Below are 17,212 nucleotides of genomic sequence, written 5' to 3' on the forward strand. Positions count from 1 at the left end.
GTGTCCTTTGTTTGACTCAAGAAAATGGTGGCCATGTTTGACGCTGCTTCCTTTCACCAGATTCCGAGGTTTTATGGTACGAGTCGGTGACCTGGGCTTGCCCCGGCCGTCCCAGTCAGAAAAAGGCCCCAGTTGACACTGATTGCAAGGCTATGAGTAGTCTCTCCCCTGTGCCCTCTCAGTGCAACTCTAATTAATAGCCAATTCATCTTCTCTGATCTGAGCCAGCACATAGAGTAATATATCGTTAGTTTGGCAAGCGAGCTATTAAAGTGTAATAACCAAGTACCAGCACTCGATTTGGAAGAGTAGCACATACTTAACCATGAAGTGGAAACAATTAATTTATTGGAGGATCTCCTGTAACCAATCATTTACTAGCACTCACACTGTGTTGCAAAAGCCATCTCCTGTTGTGTGTGGCAGAAGTCAATGTGATTTTTGGGCTCCGCGCCTGAAACCTCTTGCACTATGACCAGTTATGTAAGCCTCATCCAAGCACCGCTGTCACACCGTCTGCACAAAAGAAAAAAAAAACTGCACAAAGGCTGTCATTTACACTCTCATTTACTGAGGATCTTCATCAAGATAGCAGACATATTAGTCCCAATCCTCCCAAAAGTATCCCAAACTGATGTATCTTTGCCCCAGACAAGTTTTGTATCAAACTGTTGAGGTTAATATGGGTTTATGTTAGAACAGTACAATATGAGGTAGAGAAATGGATTATACCACATGTGCTTTTCCGTAAATATTTACACATGACCTCTTCATATCCCATTTTTGGACATATTAATCAAAAATTAATTGCTTCTAGATTGATTTTAAACATCCAATTTTCATTTTATATATTATTTGTTATTGAGAACACTGGGTTTCCACTGTCATTAAATTTAATACATTTCTTTATTAAATTTCTACAGCAAACATTTCATTTCTAGACGCCTTACATTTGCACAAAACAAACCCACAATGACTTTACAAGTTACATTTATGACACAACCTTTCACTTCTTAATCATGATAAAATAATTAGACGTATTATTTAAGCTTTTTACCTACAAGAGTAAAACATTATCCTGTGTATCAGATCAATACATTATATTATGTGTTATATCTCTTATTTAACTACATGAATCCTCACTGACATTAAAAGACTGGCCAGGCCAAAGGAAGCAGCACAGACATAGTTGCAACAAATCAAAACACTATCCAACAACATTCATACACGACGAATAAATAAAATACAATATCTAGTTATAAATAATAACAGACCAACATAAAGTAAGAGTTCAACAGCAATTTCAGTGCAAAACTTAGAAGCAATTACACTGACCAAAAGTATTATTTTCCCAGTCCTTTAAGAAGTGTGGGAGAAATTTCTATTAATGTTGTGTAATCTGACAGTATATCTTACATGGAAAGAGACAAAAGACCTATTGCTTCTGAGAACTAATCTTTTATTTCACTATGTTGCAAATCATAGCCTTTATGGCAATATTTTTTGCTTCAATGCTGCGAGTTCATCAAAAAGGCACAAAAACAGCAAGAAATGCATATGAAATCAGCACAAATAAACATGGAGAAAAGTAATTTTGACACACAATGTGGTATCTGGTGTCAAAAAGAACGCTTTAGGATGTGGTTTAGCTCTAAAGGGTCTAACATGGACCACAAATCTGTACAAATTATGCCCCAGAAGACACACAAGAATGATGTCAAACAGTACAGATTAGCCACAAAAGTTGGAGTCTGTGAAAATGGACAAAAATTTTAAAAATATCTTTCATGTTGTTCACAAATAATGTGGTCATTTTATCTTGACAATATACATAAGGTATTTATGTATTGTGCATTCATTTAAAGGGGTCATATTTTTGCTAAACCCACTTTTATTAGTCTTTGGTACATTTATTTGTGTATTTGGACCCTAATAGTTCATAAAGTGTGAATTTGAACCCTCCAGGTGCAAAGCTATCTTTATATATATTCCAGCAAAAATGAGTGGATTTCTACAACCTGTTTTAATTCCTACTTAATTTGTTACATTTTATAACTAATTACGTCCCGACATTTGCACATACTAGGTCAAAATTTCCGACAAACTTTTCTCCAAGTACAACATAATTGTTTATCAGCAGCAGTGGTTGTAGTAAAAACTGAAAATATGTCCAAACTTCGAGCCAATTACCTAAAATGTTCAGTTGTTGGTTGTATTAACGAACACAAGTGGCTGAACGGGACAGAAAGCACAGTCAACAACCTGGAAGGGGTGGGGCGTGAAGTGGCTCATTTGGATTTAAAGGGCCAGCGCTCAAAACAACCTTTCTGGTGTCATTACTCAGAAATAGGGTTGAAGATGGACCTGTGGAGTTGAATTAATGAAGAATTCAGACCCAAGCAGAGCATTTACAGTTTATGCAGACCACAAGGAAATGATTTAAAATGCATAAGTCCATTTAAAAGAAGCAAAATATCACTCCTTTAAGTTACTGTAATGTGCTACATTATGATATATACTATCTAAATATGAAGTGATCTATATTGGGATATGAAATTTTGGTTGCATTATTTAATTATAATAAAGAAGTGAATTCTATAATATCACCTATATACAAGCTATTGGCATTACAAAGGAAAAAAGGGAGGAAAAGAATTGCAAAATTTTCAACCCAAGTAAGTAAACATATTAAAGTGTGTTTCTTTACTCCGACAACTAGCAATGTGATGAATGCCAAAATAAAGTGTTTTTATACTAAAATCAGAGGAAGATAATAAGCAAGGTCAACAAGACATTCAAAAAACCAAGGTTAAAATGTGCCAAAATTATTACTATACCAAAACTTCACCTGTAACTAAGCAAGGCAACATAAATACACAATCATCTTGATACACTTTTATTGGAAACCATTTCATTTTGTGTCTTGTATATACTTTTCTATTTAGTTTTACTCCTTAGACTCTTTATAGCAACTGTACAAGTGTGCATTTTTGTTTTTCAAGGTGAAAAATCCAACCAAAAAAGCAAATTTCTCTCGTAATACTCCACTAACAGTAAGAACATTAGCTCCACAGAGGTTGACAAGGTTCAATTTTCTCCACAATCAATCTAATTCGACACATCAAAAGCACATTCAGGTATGAGCAGTAGCACAAAGTAACATCTGCACTGCATAAATCATTACACCACAAGAAGAAAAACTAATTTTACTGCTCTTTTTTCAGACCGTGTGCACAGTTGTATAGAAGAACGACCCACTGTCACACACCTCAAACCTTAGAACAATACAGCCTCCCTCCAAACTTTGATATTGCAGGAAATAAGTGAAAATACATTAGACCCGCTCTTATGCTTTTAGCCCGGCTCTAAAGCAAAACCTTTAAAACCCATTATTCTTTTTGCAAGAACTAATGACGTTTTTTGTCTCTTCAGCTTAACACACTAATTGACAGTTTTTTTGGAGGATAGCCCAGATGGAAAAATAAGTACCCCCTTAAAGACCCAACTCCCTTGTTCATTCCTCTAGCTTTAAGTCCCTTATTAATTAAACTTTCACCAAGTCAGGAATTTTTATTAAAAAGATAAAGTCTGCTGTACCGTAAAACAGAACTAGCCTATTGTCTCTGAAGCTAAAATTTTATTTCTATAAATAAAAGAGGCTTTTTAATACCATCATTTGCAGCAGAGGGACTTGGACCAAAGGATCTACACAGTACAGTAATTAGTGAGAGATTTTCATCCCAACTACTCTAAAATTGGTCAGCTTTAACCAATACCCTTTGCTCCAACTGAATAAATAGTGTAAGCCTGCTCATTTTAGCATCAGGGGACGTTCTTTACTATATGGCAAACAGAGACAGCAGCAGCGTGCTCGGAACAGACATAAATGTAAATATGTATTTTGCCGGCAGTGTGTGTGTGTGTGTGTGTGTGTGTGTGTGTGTGTGTGTGTAACCATACATCTCAGACATCCTGGCACACTGTTGTTCAGAGAGGAAATAAAGCTACAGCCAAATATTGACTGTAGTTTTATGATCAGTCATCCACTTGATCAATCAAATCCCTCTTGTGCCATTAACTTTGCAACAATATTTGTCAATCAGCATCATAAAATTGCAGTTGTGTTGCTCCAATTAGGATGTCTTCTACTTCAGCTGCTTTTACTAAAAGGAAAAGAAACAGGTCTGTTCCAATCAATGCATGCACAGAAATGACTATTCTCTTAGGTTTTATTTAATTTAATCATATTATGATGACTTCATATACCTTGTACTTTTTAAAAATTACTTTAAAGCAATTATATTCAACATTTCTGCGTTAAAATATCTAAAATTGACAACTTCTGTGGTATGTACTGAATCTATACTACTACCTAGGGAATCTGACATGGGAAATTAGGATAGGTGAAGGATGGGGTAAGGGGTGGGAGATTATAAATTAAACTTCATCCCACTCCTTTTAAAATGTTTGACTTTCTATTTATACAATTCTTTTGTTGTTTAATTTTAATGCAATATTCGAAATAAATAAATAAGCAAATAAACAAACAAACAATACTATATAAATGTACATTCATTCATTCGTTTTCTGAACCTGATTGGGGTTCACCCTGGACATGTCACCAGTTCATTGCAGGGTACATATGAGAAAACCAGAATTATTTCAGTGTAACAGCCCTACAATTTGGTCACCTCTGCATCTCCTTTACTTTCATTAACCGCTTTATTTGAATTAAAGTCTAACATAAATGTCATATAATGCCATCAGAAGTTGAAAACATTACTTTGTCTGTAAAGGTGATTTCAGTCAGAGTTATATGATTAAAATGTCGAAAAGCAGTATGAATCAGTAATTACCAAAATAGATGTCAGATCGAGTTTAGAGCCATATTTTTGGTCAACACATGACAAACATTAACATTTATAATGATAAAAAGAAATTATTCCAACATCCAAATGTACAGGAGTGAAATTAAGTACAATTACAAAATATTTAGCCATTTTCTGTTTTGACAGTCAAAATTATGATACATCCATTATGATACATGGACTACACTATTGGGATACATTGAATCCAGGTATGTCAGGTATGGGGTTGGGCAAAAAAAACCAATACTGACAAATATTATATATAATAATATGTTGTAATAAATATTACAAAAAACACTTTTACTGTGTCACAGCATTAACATTTTTGCATTGTCAGCTAAAATGCATTTTTTAATCAGTATAATTGTGCTAATGTTCTAGATTTCTGAAATATCTGTCACATTCTAACACTGAAAAGAAATTAATTACGTAGCTGACTGAATTGGGTTTTTTTGTTTTGTTTTGTTTAATAATTCTCACTCAGGAAAAAAAAAAATCAGTCTTGACATTTGTCATGACAACATTTCATTGTATGTGTAAGTGGGTGCCAAAACTTTTGTACAAACTGTATAATAATATTCTGACAACAACCATGATCCCACATTACATCATAACATCACTGAACAATGGATTTTATTTTTGGTTTGACTGAGACCTGGAGCAGATCGGTGCTTCTATGAAACTGGTCCCTAAAAACAGGACATGGGGGCTAAAAACTGAAACCAGGTGCAGACTAATGTTATGAAGCAAGTTTGGAAGCACTTTGGGTCTATTTTAAAAAGAAATATTTCCATTTTTCTATTATTTTTCTACAAAATCCACATGTAACATGGTAAAAAGGACGCGAAAATTACACGCTATTTTTTCAAATATCTCTTTATTCTCTCACAGGTACATTTTGGGAATCGAACTAATTATGCAAGGCAGAGTGTTTCACAAAAATGACCGCTGCTGCAAAATCACTCATGATTTATATGTGTTTAAATGGCCAGGTTCTGCATGTAGCATGAGTGGACACGATGGGTTACACACGAAACCTGGAATGAGACTGAGATTCATAAAAAGCCCACATGTCTGGATTAGAAAAACCACTAGGATCGTCAAATTTAACACAGTGTCTTTATTTATAGTGCTATATAAGACCATTTCAGGCGATGTGTTCCAGATCAAATGCACTAACACCTAGGTAGGTTTTCCAGTCCCAATTTTTTGGTCCTATTTTTGGCCCCAAGATTTTATTAAAAATTCATTAATTTTGGAATGCCTCATAATAATTTTTTTTGCATTTATCTGAGGTCATCATTGGGGGGGGGGGGGTCATTTAGATTAGTCGAATAATCGAAAAATTAGTCGAAAGATTAACCATTAGAAAATGAGTCCTTAGTGGCAGCACTAGTATTAGCCAATATATGATCTGCATGATTATGCTTCACATCTAGGATCACTTTAGCTCACCTGGAGCCTCAGCAAAGGTGAAAAAAAGAATAAAGAGCACCTTGCCTCTTGTATGATGATAATGCAAAAAATATGCCACATCAGGGCAAATTGAGCCGATAAAACCTGTAGAAAAACGGCAAAAATGTGATGATTTATTTACTGCATCATTCTGGGCTCCTATATTTCTTTCAGTGTATCTAGTTGCCTTCAATCACAAATTCAAAGTGAAAACAGGGAGGCTACTTTGCACTGTAAAAGGTCTCGAGGGACTTTTCTGGATGCGGGTAGGTGCAGGGAAAGTGGACAAGGTCAACATTACAACTACTCAAACACAACCTGCAGTTCACAGGTCACAAACATTGTTGTGTCAGCCCGTTATGATGCCGAGATGAAGGCAATAGTTTCACAGAGAACTCCAACAGACACATCCAAGCATTAAGGTGCAATAAGTTCCCAGAAAAGTCATGTATCATCCAAGCAGGATCATTATGCCACTTCCACAGTCAGCGCTGTACAGCCAGCAAATCACAGCCAATTAAGAAGCCTTTAAACTTACAAGTCAAGCATCACTTGTTGTGCTGTCCATAATGGGGTTTTATGGATATGAAGCGGTTCTGATGGCTGTATTGGTCTTGTGATGAATGCTATACTTTACAAGAAAAGTAGCCTGAGTAAGACGGGGTGCTGAAAACTAAAGAGATCATGTGGCGCTTTAACTTTTTCAGACAGAGGATAAGAGGCTTTGGGAGCTGAAACTTTAATCCAATTCCACCGTTTGATGAGAATTACACTTTCTGACAGATAAACAATTCAGGCCTGTTTTCTAAATTTTTTCTGTCAGTTTTCTGTTTTCTGCTAACGAGTTGTCACTAATATGTACTGGAATGCCGTGTGAATAGACAATTTGATTGGCCACGAAGAACTTAATGATGTATACCAAATGTGGGGGGACAGCTTCTAAGCACAGATTTTTGTAGACAAACATAGCTGTTGACAACATTTTCCACCCAGTTTGCCTTTTCTGTCATGCTGAAAATCTAAAATTAAGTACTGAATGTTTCCAAGGTACAGCGACCGTTAACAAATCATGTCTTATTTGCTTTTTGCCTCAATTGGTCAGATTGTAAGGACACATTAGGAGAAAAAAATGCCACTTAACAAGAAGGAAATCATAATTAGAATAAAAACAGTATTTCTGCACGCATCCACGGAGAAAGAAAACAACTATGTACCTGTCTTCCTTTTAACTAATTAAAGGAAAACATGAATCAATCATTGCATGTTGTCCATTTACATAAATGCATACCCTCATCATGATGTGCATTTTGTTTGTATTGTTTCTTTGTGCACATCGCAGCTTCTGGAGCTTAATTTGTGCCACTGTCTTCCTGTGAGCAGACCCCAGTCATCTTTAAACGGCTCCATTTAAAATGCAATTTGATTATCTGCCAAATTGCTACCAAGTCTTTCCCACTGCAGCTTGGGGATGGGGGGTACAAATTTTAATTAGCATTCGCGCATAAAAGGGAGGTCTTTGTTGCATTTTGAGCATAGCATCCCAGAATGACCAACACTTTCAAAGAGTCATCACCCAAACGATTTCAAACTAATAGATCCAAAGGGAGAGGAGCGGTCCTGGCACGGAGGGGTGGGGGGGGATCTGAGGTCTTCAGTGGCACTGAGCAAAAAACCCACAGGACACAGCATGTTTAAATAATCCAAAACTTTTCTTTAATCATAGTTTAGAAAATTGGCTGGGACCTTCAGCAGGAGACAGCTGCTCTGCCCCATAGCCATTTAATGAGATTCACTGAGGGTTTCCCTTAAAATATTTACGCTGTCCCATGGCACAACAATATTGTCCTAGAATGGGGAGATAAGAGCCAAGGTGGTGTGTTAAAGTTCTCCTAATCAATTTGCTAATTACTGGAGCAGCTATAGGAGAGGAGAGAGGAGTCCCTTCTGGCAAGCTGTATTCTAATAAACGCTAAAAAATTTATTTACTCCCCTAGCCAAGAGGAATTGTGAAGTGGGATTACAGCGGAGAGCTGATTGAGACGGAGCTGTGTTGTGGCGGAGGTCGCAGTAAAAAGGAGCAAGGAGAGGTCTCCAAACATAAAAGGATCTCTCAGGACCTGCACCTTTGCATCTGTTCAGGGAATGGAGATGGCAGACAGCACTTTTACTCTTAAAGACTTGGCATGAAAACACCTGACTGCTATACATATCAACAAATATTAATGAGACTTGTGGTTCTTGGGAGTGTGGAGTTTATGCAAGACATCATTGAAACTAAACCAAATACTGTATGTATATGGACAGTGGGAACAGTCACACTGGTACATAAGAGCCATGGAGTTGTCTTCTATTCAGAGCAAAGGGCAGGATGCCCAGACATTATGCCAGACGTTAAGGTTGTGTGTTTGAAGCCAACCATGTGCCCTCTAGCACTAAATGACCCCTCCTCCCCACCTATGGGACCCTGAACCTGTCACTAAACACAGCCCACATCTTATTCAGGGTTGGGGGCAAAACCTGGTCCATCTCCATGATGCCATATGATCTATACGCCACCGTCTCTTCAAGAGGCCTCCAACCAATAGCGCAATGCCTGATTCAAGCCAGGTCAAAAGGCGGAATAAAAACGAGGAGTCTGAAGGGCATTAAATCAAAGGTCAGTAAGGCAGAAGAACAGTGGAGTTAAGGGTCTCCTAATGTCTGCTATTACTGTCACCATGAAACACAAAACACAACAACAAAACGTAGCCAACCAGACAACCTATTAACTCCCACATTACGATGATTAAAATCACAACATTTGGTCTGTATTGACCAACAATGTATATCTTTTAAAACACACACAATATGTAATTCCTGCCGTTAGCTGTCTCACAGTCAAAACAATAAAACAAGATGTAGTACATGACGTCGTCAAGTAGCGTGGGCTCATGGGAGTTGTTGTTTCCAACACCACTGCCAACAGATGTCTGTCTGATGTGACTCAGACAGAAATCCCGTTTACAGACAAGGCAGTGTATTTAAGCTTTATTCATGTTGCATCTTGCGATGAATGTCTATGCCATGTCAATATACTCTCATCAAAAAGCCACAAGTAATGTTAAATACATTTTAGAATTGACGAGAGACCAAATGAAATGAGCCGTTACATAGATTAAAATTCTTCTAGACTGACGGATACAACCAATTAATATAGATAGTTTTAAAAAATATATAAATATATATTACACATTATAAGTTTACTTTTTAATAATTCATCTGGCCATTTTCTTGTCCTGGGTTTCTTTTCTGATAGAATTTTTACATTATGTCACCACATGAGGTTAAGATGTGACAGTCCACAAAGGAGGTGCTGATGTTTATAAGCAGTGATTCATTTTTTCTTTCATCAGATCAACTAATCAAACTCTTTTTTTTTTTTAAAGGTTTCCACAAATTAAAGCCAAAAAACAGACCTGGTTGATATTTATTATTATCGCAATATGACAACAGGTTTTTGAGCCTAACGTCAGCTGTGACAACATGGTTCAATTGAAGGGGGGTTTCCGTTCTTGTCATCTTATCTAACGGACTCCCGCTGTGAGACTGCAACAGAGAAATCACATCATCATGAGTCAGCTCGGAAAAAGCAAGTCGATCTGCGGTATCGGAAAAAGGCTATGAAGCGTTTTAGGTGTAAGTGTACTAAATCGGTCCCTCTTCAACTCTGTGAGACTGATTAAATTAAATTTTTGTGATTTGAAGTGTCAAAACTGTGCTGTTCTTGTTTATCTGTGCACTCTGTCAACAGATTTAATCAAATCACACTTCCACTTAACAGTTCACTCATCCTTTTGTGTCTTTGTGTCGATGCCAAATATGGTCACATAAAAAAAAAAAAAAAAAAAAAAAAAACTGTACAAAACCTGGTTTGTGGGGATTTACAACCTATTATCATGTCTCTTCATTCATCTCTCAAATCGACTTGCTTCGCCAGCTCCCACAGTCTCTCCGGGAGTTGCTGAGCGCATGGATCTGAGCACATTCCCAATGAGAATTGAGTCAAAAACAAAACACAAAAAAACCTGTTGCTGTGACATTTTGTTCCCTCTCACCTCAACGCACGCCAGTCACAATGGACCGGGGTGTGTGTGATCTGTGTTCACATCACCATGGTGATGGCTCTTTGCCTCCTAAGGCTCCCTGGAGGGGGTTGGAGGATTGGTCGGGTTGGAGGGTGCCAGCAATGGAGCTGCTTGTCAACTGAGCTGCAACCAAAATGCAGGCAGATAAAAGGGTGACAATGAGATGTTCCTAGAAGCATCTTCCTTTGGAGTAAAATGGGAACGTTGTCTGCCAAGTTAACCATCAGTAAAGCTCCATATGCATTAGAACGGAGGAAAACTGATAAAACTGCAACCCAAACAGGCCAACATGGTGCAACAAAAGCCTGTAAGTCCCTACAAAACAGTACAAAACAGAACAAAATGTCACAGGTTCATGAACAAAAGTCTGAGAACACCTGTCTCTGGGTAAATCATCTTAATATGACAGAAAAGTACAGAGATAGCATTACAGTGAGCAAGACAAAAGGGCACCCTCACTCTACACCATCAGCTCCAATTTCATTTACGTATTTTACTGTTTTCCCCTTCTTGTAGAATTAAGCACTAATTCTACTTTCTCTCGCAAAAATAGGCAACAAAAAGCAAAAAGAAAAAAAAGGATGACACCAGATATTATCTGAAAATGTGAGGAAATTACAAGTTTAACACAATAAAATCAGTTTTTCATTCCAGGTGGTGAATAAAATGATGCAATAGGTAATATTTTGAGCTAAAATGTTTCTTCACGTTACAACAGCATATTAAATAAAGTCACTGCCATACCAAATTTTCATTTTTAACTTTATGGTTGGATATCTGATCCAATGTACGTGCTTTGAGTTCGAGTAAACAGAAAAGTGCTACACAAATCTAATCAATTATAAAACATTTGTCATTATAAAAAGTTAAGCAAAATGGATAGGCAGGCTACAATTTATTATTTGCAGGTTTATTACCAATGCTTAGTCTGGGCAATAGAATGCATCCTTCCACCCTATATACAAAGTAGGGCTGGGCAATATATCAAATTAATTCAATTGAACAGGGTTTGCTTTCTGAAAATTATGAAAAATGCATAATTTGCAAAATTGGAGACTTTTCTTGCTAAAAAAAAATGCTAAATACAACCTCTCTGCTTCATATGAATATGCTGGTCTAGTCCTATGTGGTGTATAGTTTTTCTAAAGAATCATTATCCTTCAATCATCTTGTGTCTTCAATTCTTACAACCAGAGATAATTTAATAGCATAATGTGCCCGCACCTGAAAAACCTCGGCCTTCAATCCACGCCATAGTTTTTGCACATACAATAGACAGACAGACCGATGATGATCTGATGACAATATCCTGCGGCAAGGGTAAAAATCGTAAATCATCATAATTCAGGTTTAATTTTTTGGCCATAACAACCTTCAAAGTCCCACAGAGCAGAAAAACTATATCTTTACATGACAAAAATAGTCTAATTTCCAAGGTTTTGAGCAGCCATCAGTCACATACTATAATACTAATCAAACATTGTTACACTGCATTTGAAGGGCTTTGAGGGAACGGAGTAAAACATGAAACAAAACCAGAAACGTGATGAGTTACATAATGGTAAAAATGAGGTAATGTGAATTTTTTTCTGGACTGTGATTAATTTGTTATGCATCACCTCTGATTTGATTAATGAGGAGGAATGCCGTAATATTCCTAAAACTGCACGGAGTAACACAACACCGAATCGTGAGCTTAGAACATAATATAAAACACACACTGCATTGGATTTCCATTAAAACAGCATGGCTGAACAACCTCTACAAGTGGCTGGCAATTTGTTAAATGAGTTAATTGGTCACCAGTTCATCCAATTCATCTTAATGCTTGTTTTTGGACCACACCCAAAGAACAGTGAGTTAGCATGAGCGGGAGCCAACAGTGACTACAAGTACAGAATCCATTAGGGGTACATGTTAATAAAGTTAAAAAAAAAGTGGCTGAGATTTTTTGATTTTCAATCAAGCTTTGTAATTTACAGCTCACATGTCAATATGCCATTTCTTAGTTCTTCCTCTGAATTATGACACCCGGGCCTGCTGTTTTTAATCTGATACAGAACTGTTTACTTGCCGAGTGCCAGGTGGTGCAGCCACCAAAAAGCTACAGGCTGGGGGAAAGGGCCTAACCTTTACACAGTGTCTAAACGTCCTCACTTTCTCCTTGAACATCTATCCTTAACTGTGCTCCTCTGGTCCCCTCCCTGTCCCAAAGTGGCCAGCTGGGAACGGTGCGCATGTGCTGACGTCCCTACTAACCTTGGCCAGTGTAAGGATTACCGTGCATTTACACTCAATGCTCCTACTTTCCTTAAGACTTATTAAGAATGATAATGAGCTCGGAAAGGGGCAGCATGTCCCTTTCTCAACTCTATGAAAGCTCTTCTCTCTGTCTTTCTCTCTCTCACTGTTCGCATGTCTTATACTCCTCTCTCTCCCTTTCTCCCTCTCTCTTCTGCCTTGCCTTTCTGCTCTCTCTTCCTCTCTCTTCCACTCTGTTGCTCTCTCTCTTTCACCACCGTATTGAAAGGACCCAGGACAAATTACCAAAAAGGCCATTTTCATCTATGAACTGCAGGATTTAATCGATACTTATTTCATGCCTTCAAAATCAACCCTATATTACTGTTGTCTGTGTGATTTGTTTATTTTGCTCTGGAATATTCCTTCAGTCGAAGGGGGGAAATGCACGGGATGCAATTCACCTTGAACCTCCATTATATTGGATTTCTCTACTGGCTGATCAAGCATGCAAAAAGGACATTTCCTCAGCACTAAAATAAAAACAATAATGATGATTAAAAAAACATGTGTGCTATTTGTGCTGGTATAACCGTACGTGTTGAAGGCAGTATATTCTTACAAGGAAAAACACTATGGTTGCGGTAGTGTGAATTTGTATACAAAATCATTACACTAGGGGCAATTGATAAAGCTTATGCGCCGGGAAACAAAAGTAATGGCTCCTGAAGCCTGTCAAATGCCGCCTGGGATTACTGATGCTTATTTGACATCAAAGACCTGAGGTCCACAGCCAAGGTCAAACAGAAAAGGAATACACATGGGTTTAATTCTACACACCCCTTGACAAATGCAGATGGGTACTTATGAGACATGAGGCATTTCAATGACTGATAGGGCTGCAGGAAATAAGAACGTTGGAGGCATTGCACACTGATTAACCAATGAGATTCTGTACTTGTCAAGTGAACCTGGAACGTAGCACTACAAACAACATTTTAAGAGCCATTTCAGAGACACAGACCAACTAAGAGGCCTACAGGACGGCATCCATAAGCACTTAACAATACAAACAAATCCCAACGAAATTAAAACAACACAACAATTAGTGCCTTTTCCTCCTCAGCTCATCGGCTGAAGGCACACAGAGGGTAAGAGAGGTAGAAAAGAACCGCAGTATGTTTGACAGATGGATATTGCAGTGTCTCATCAATGCAGAAGAGAGATGAGAAACTGTACCAGCAGTGTGACAGCGAAGACTGGCCAGTGTCCAGCTAGAGATGGACCTCCGGACAGTAGACACATGCCGTTACATTCCAGAGTTACACTGAGGGAGCACACAGGATGAAGGAGTGGAAACGGCCTCTACTGATCACTTTACAGCTCTCTTTGGGCAGACTGCATAAAAGTTCATGTGCAATAGCAATGTATTGCTCTGTGGTTAATCAATGTACCCTGTAGTGTCACCTGCTGTTGATTATTATTTTTCATAGCCTCATAAAATAATAGACTGCATTGAAGTAGACTTACCTTGTTCTGACTGATGCTTGTTATTCAAATCAGACCAAATGCAGGATGATTTCATGTCTAAGCATGTGTTTTTAAGCTTGCCTGTTTAAGTGTCAAGTGTGTGCTTGTTTTGCATGCATGAATACATCTGCAACAGTAAGGTTGCACAGCTGCTGCATTATGAGGGTATTATGGAAAATACCTCAAAAGCACACATTGTGTGTGTAATGAATCTTTCAACATTATATAATTATTTTATCTACAACAGTTTGTAAGACATAAAAAAAAAATCAAAGCGCAAAAAGGGGCATCAAAACTGCAAAATTAAAAAATAAACTTTGATGTTTACCTTGTGTTGTACTAGCAGTGGCATTTTTAATAAAGAAGATGGCTTTCCATGAATGATCTGTTTAACCAAAGACAGGAGGGAGAGAGAAAAAAAGGATAATTAATTACTTTTGTGAGCTATTGCACGGGAGAGACAATAAACCTGCCTGGTCGCCATGGATATGACATATTTGCTCTGAAAACAACACAATAATTAGCAAAGGAGAAAGATCCGGCGAGAATATGAGAACTCCGGGTTTAAAGTGCCAGTGATCTATTCCTGTCTCCGTCTTCATCCCTGTGAATAACAACAAACACAGTGGCAAGCATACACCACAGACACTCATAAATGCACAAGACTACAAATAATGACCCTTTATAAATCTCACATCATGGTGGTGTTTTGTTCAGATCAAAACTAACCAAACACGCACACTACATGCGGTTCTTTTTTTTTTTTTACACAGACTGTTTGTTCTGCTGTGAGTGGAAGTCAGAAAACCTGCCTTACAGCAACAGAGAGCAGGAAATGCAAAAAAATATATATACATTTACCTTTGACATTTACATGTATAACCTGGCAAAAGATGACACCAGAACAGTCATATGAGCAAATAGTCCTGTTGAACTGTTGAATGACACTTGTAATGCCTACAAATACATTAAAATATGAAGAAACTTATTCATTTAACAGATTGTAATTGTGACTCGAATTCAATGAGACACCACAGTGCTTGTAAACATAGTATAACAATGCATGTTTGTTTTTTGTTTGTTTTTTTCTTCAGTAATTCACAGATCTTTGACAGCATAACTTCCGTATTTCAGGCTTTAAATATTGAATGCATTTATAGTAGTTCCCCTATTTACTGTAAATGATACTATATGAAAGCTACTACCTGTTTAGGGACAACCAGGGGGAGTTTCAGTTAGTTTTTCTCGACCAAAATCGGGACTTTCTGTGCTTGAAGAAGTGAAGTCAGAATAAAAGTGTGCGTGGCTTTTGTATTTGTGTGTGATTGTCAGCGGTCAGTTGTAGAAAAATACAACTCAGTTCTGCAAAACAAACATTAAAACTCATTTTTCTACACACCCCATCCCTTCTGGCGGGTTGTTTTGGTGTTAAATCTGGGAAGTAAGTTCGCAAAAAGTGCGAACAGAGAGGGGGAAAGTTGCGTCTTTCTGTGTCAACTTTTACAGAAAGGGACAAGCGGTTTTGGTCGTTTGCACATGACAACTGCTTTTTTAACGGATCTGAAACTGACCAGCGAGTGGATTAGTGTGAAACTTTACTAAAGCGTGGGCTCCTGTCCGGTGTTTTCACAGGGACAGTGGGTTTTGGTGCCAGGGGCTGGATGTATGGGGTCGCTCCAGACCTGCTCCTCCTGCTGCTGCTGCTGCGGCTGCTGTTGCGGCTGCTGTCGGAGCTACTGCCGCTCCATCGTGGCCGGTTTTCACCCCGTGTTTACCGACAAGTCCCCCCCACATCCACGCCGCGCCTGTCCGTGCCACCGGTTCCGTGCGTAAAACTGCGTTAAACACGTCTTTTTCCGCGGCACCGCTGCAGAGACGCGCGCTTTGCCGCTGCTTTCCGCACTGACTTAAATGTTTGGAAATGGAAATGTGCGTGAACAGTAGTTGAGAGGAAAACAGAAGAGGGGGGGAAAAAAAAAGTCTTACCTGAGCTACTTCGCCGTCTTTCGGTCACTTCCATCCAAAGGGGCGTGTGCGCGTTTACGCCGGACGCAAAATGACGGCTGTCATTCTAAAAGTTGCCCCATTTTTTTCAGTTTTTAAGCTTTTATTGTAGCATTTTCTAATTTCTTACAAGGCGAGTCGCCCGGAAGATCTGCCCTGGAGACCGGCTCCAAGTGGGAAGAGGAGTCCTTAATTGAATTTATCGGTTAGCAGGTGGTGCTCGGAAAACCTGGACTGGATTTCCGCTAAAAAAGTTTAATGCTTTGATAATAAACAGTTTTCTAAGAATTCGTACTAATTCATTTGCACACCACAACTTCTCACTCTAAATGACTAAGCAAGGGCTGTGACGGAAAAACACCCTTTTCTTACATTTCCTGAATGCAGTTTAAGATGAGAAAATGTGTTTTAGATATCAGCTAGTGGCCTGTTGACTGAAAACTGACAGTAGTGCAAAGCAGTCAACTACAGTTAACGTTCACATTAACCCTTTCATGCATGAATTATGAGAACCTTAGTTGAGTTTGTTTTTCCTGAGAATTTTTATTCCCGTTTAGCCCTTTCATGCACAGTGGTCCCTCCAGTGGACAGCTCTTCTACAGCTGTTCTCTTGTATATTCATGGGTTTTGTTGTTCTTTTCAGTGTTTGTTTTGTTTTGTTTTTTTCACATATCTTTATGAAAGTTTTAAGACACTACATATCTTTTCTGACATGAATTGGTAACATTATGTAGATCTCTCCTGAGCATAAACCCCCAGAATCACAAGCCCTCTCCATAGTTTTCACATAATTTATCAGTAAATACACATTTCTGTGCACCCAAAATTAAACGTGTGGTGTCCAGCTGAGTGGACATTTTTGCAACTTCATGAAAAATAGGTTCATAAGAATTTTTTTTTTTTTTTTTTTTTAAATGATTATTTTTTGTATGTTTTTTGTTTTTGTTTTTTTGTTGTTTTTTTTTTCAGAAGAAAATTTTCAATCACATT

The 17,212-nt window shown here is 38.0% G+C and overlaps 1 long non-coding RNA gene across 1 annotated transcript in view; it reads right to left on the bottom strand.

Annotated features, from left to right (window-relative positions):
- The window catches only part of LOC115422232 (uncharacterized), a 109,107-nt gene extending 92,710 nt beyond the window's left edge, over positions 1-16,397 (bottom strand). Inside the window, exons 1-2 of the long non-coding RNA XR_003935811.1 lie at positions 16,205-16,397; positions 14,547-14,603 (exon numbers count right to left, since the gene is read on the bottom strand). This is a non-coding gene — a long non-coding RNA (uncharacterized LOC115422232). The remainder of the gene's footprint in view (positions 1-14,546; positions 14,604-16,204) is intronic.
- Between the last annotated feature and the right edge of the window lie 815 nt (positions 16,398-17,212).

Source organism: Sphaeramia orbicularis, chromosome 7 (assembly GCF_902148855.1).
Source record: "Sphaeramia orbicularis chromosome 7, fSphaOr1.1, whole genome shotgun sequence".
Classification (NCBI taxonomy): domain Eukaryota; kingdom Metazoa; phylum Chordata; class Actinopteri; order Kurtiformes; family Apogonidae; genus Sphaeramia; species Sphaeramia orbicularis.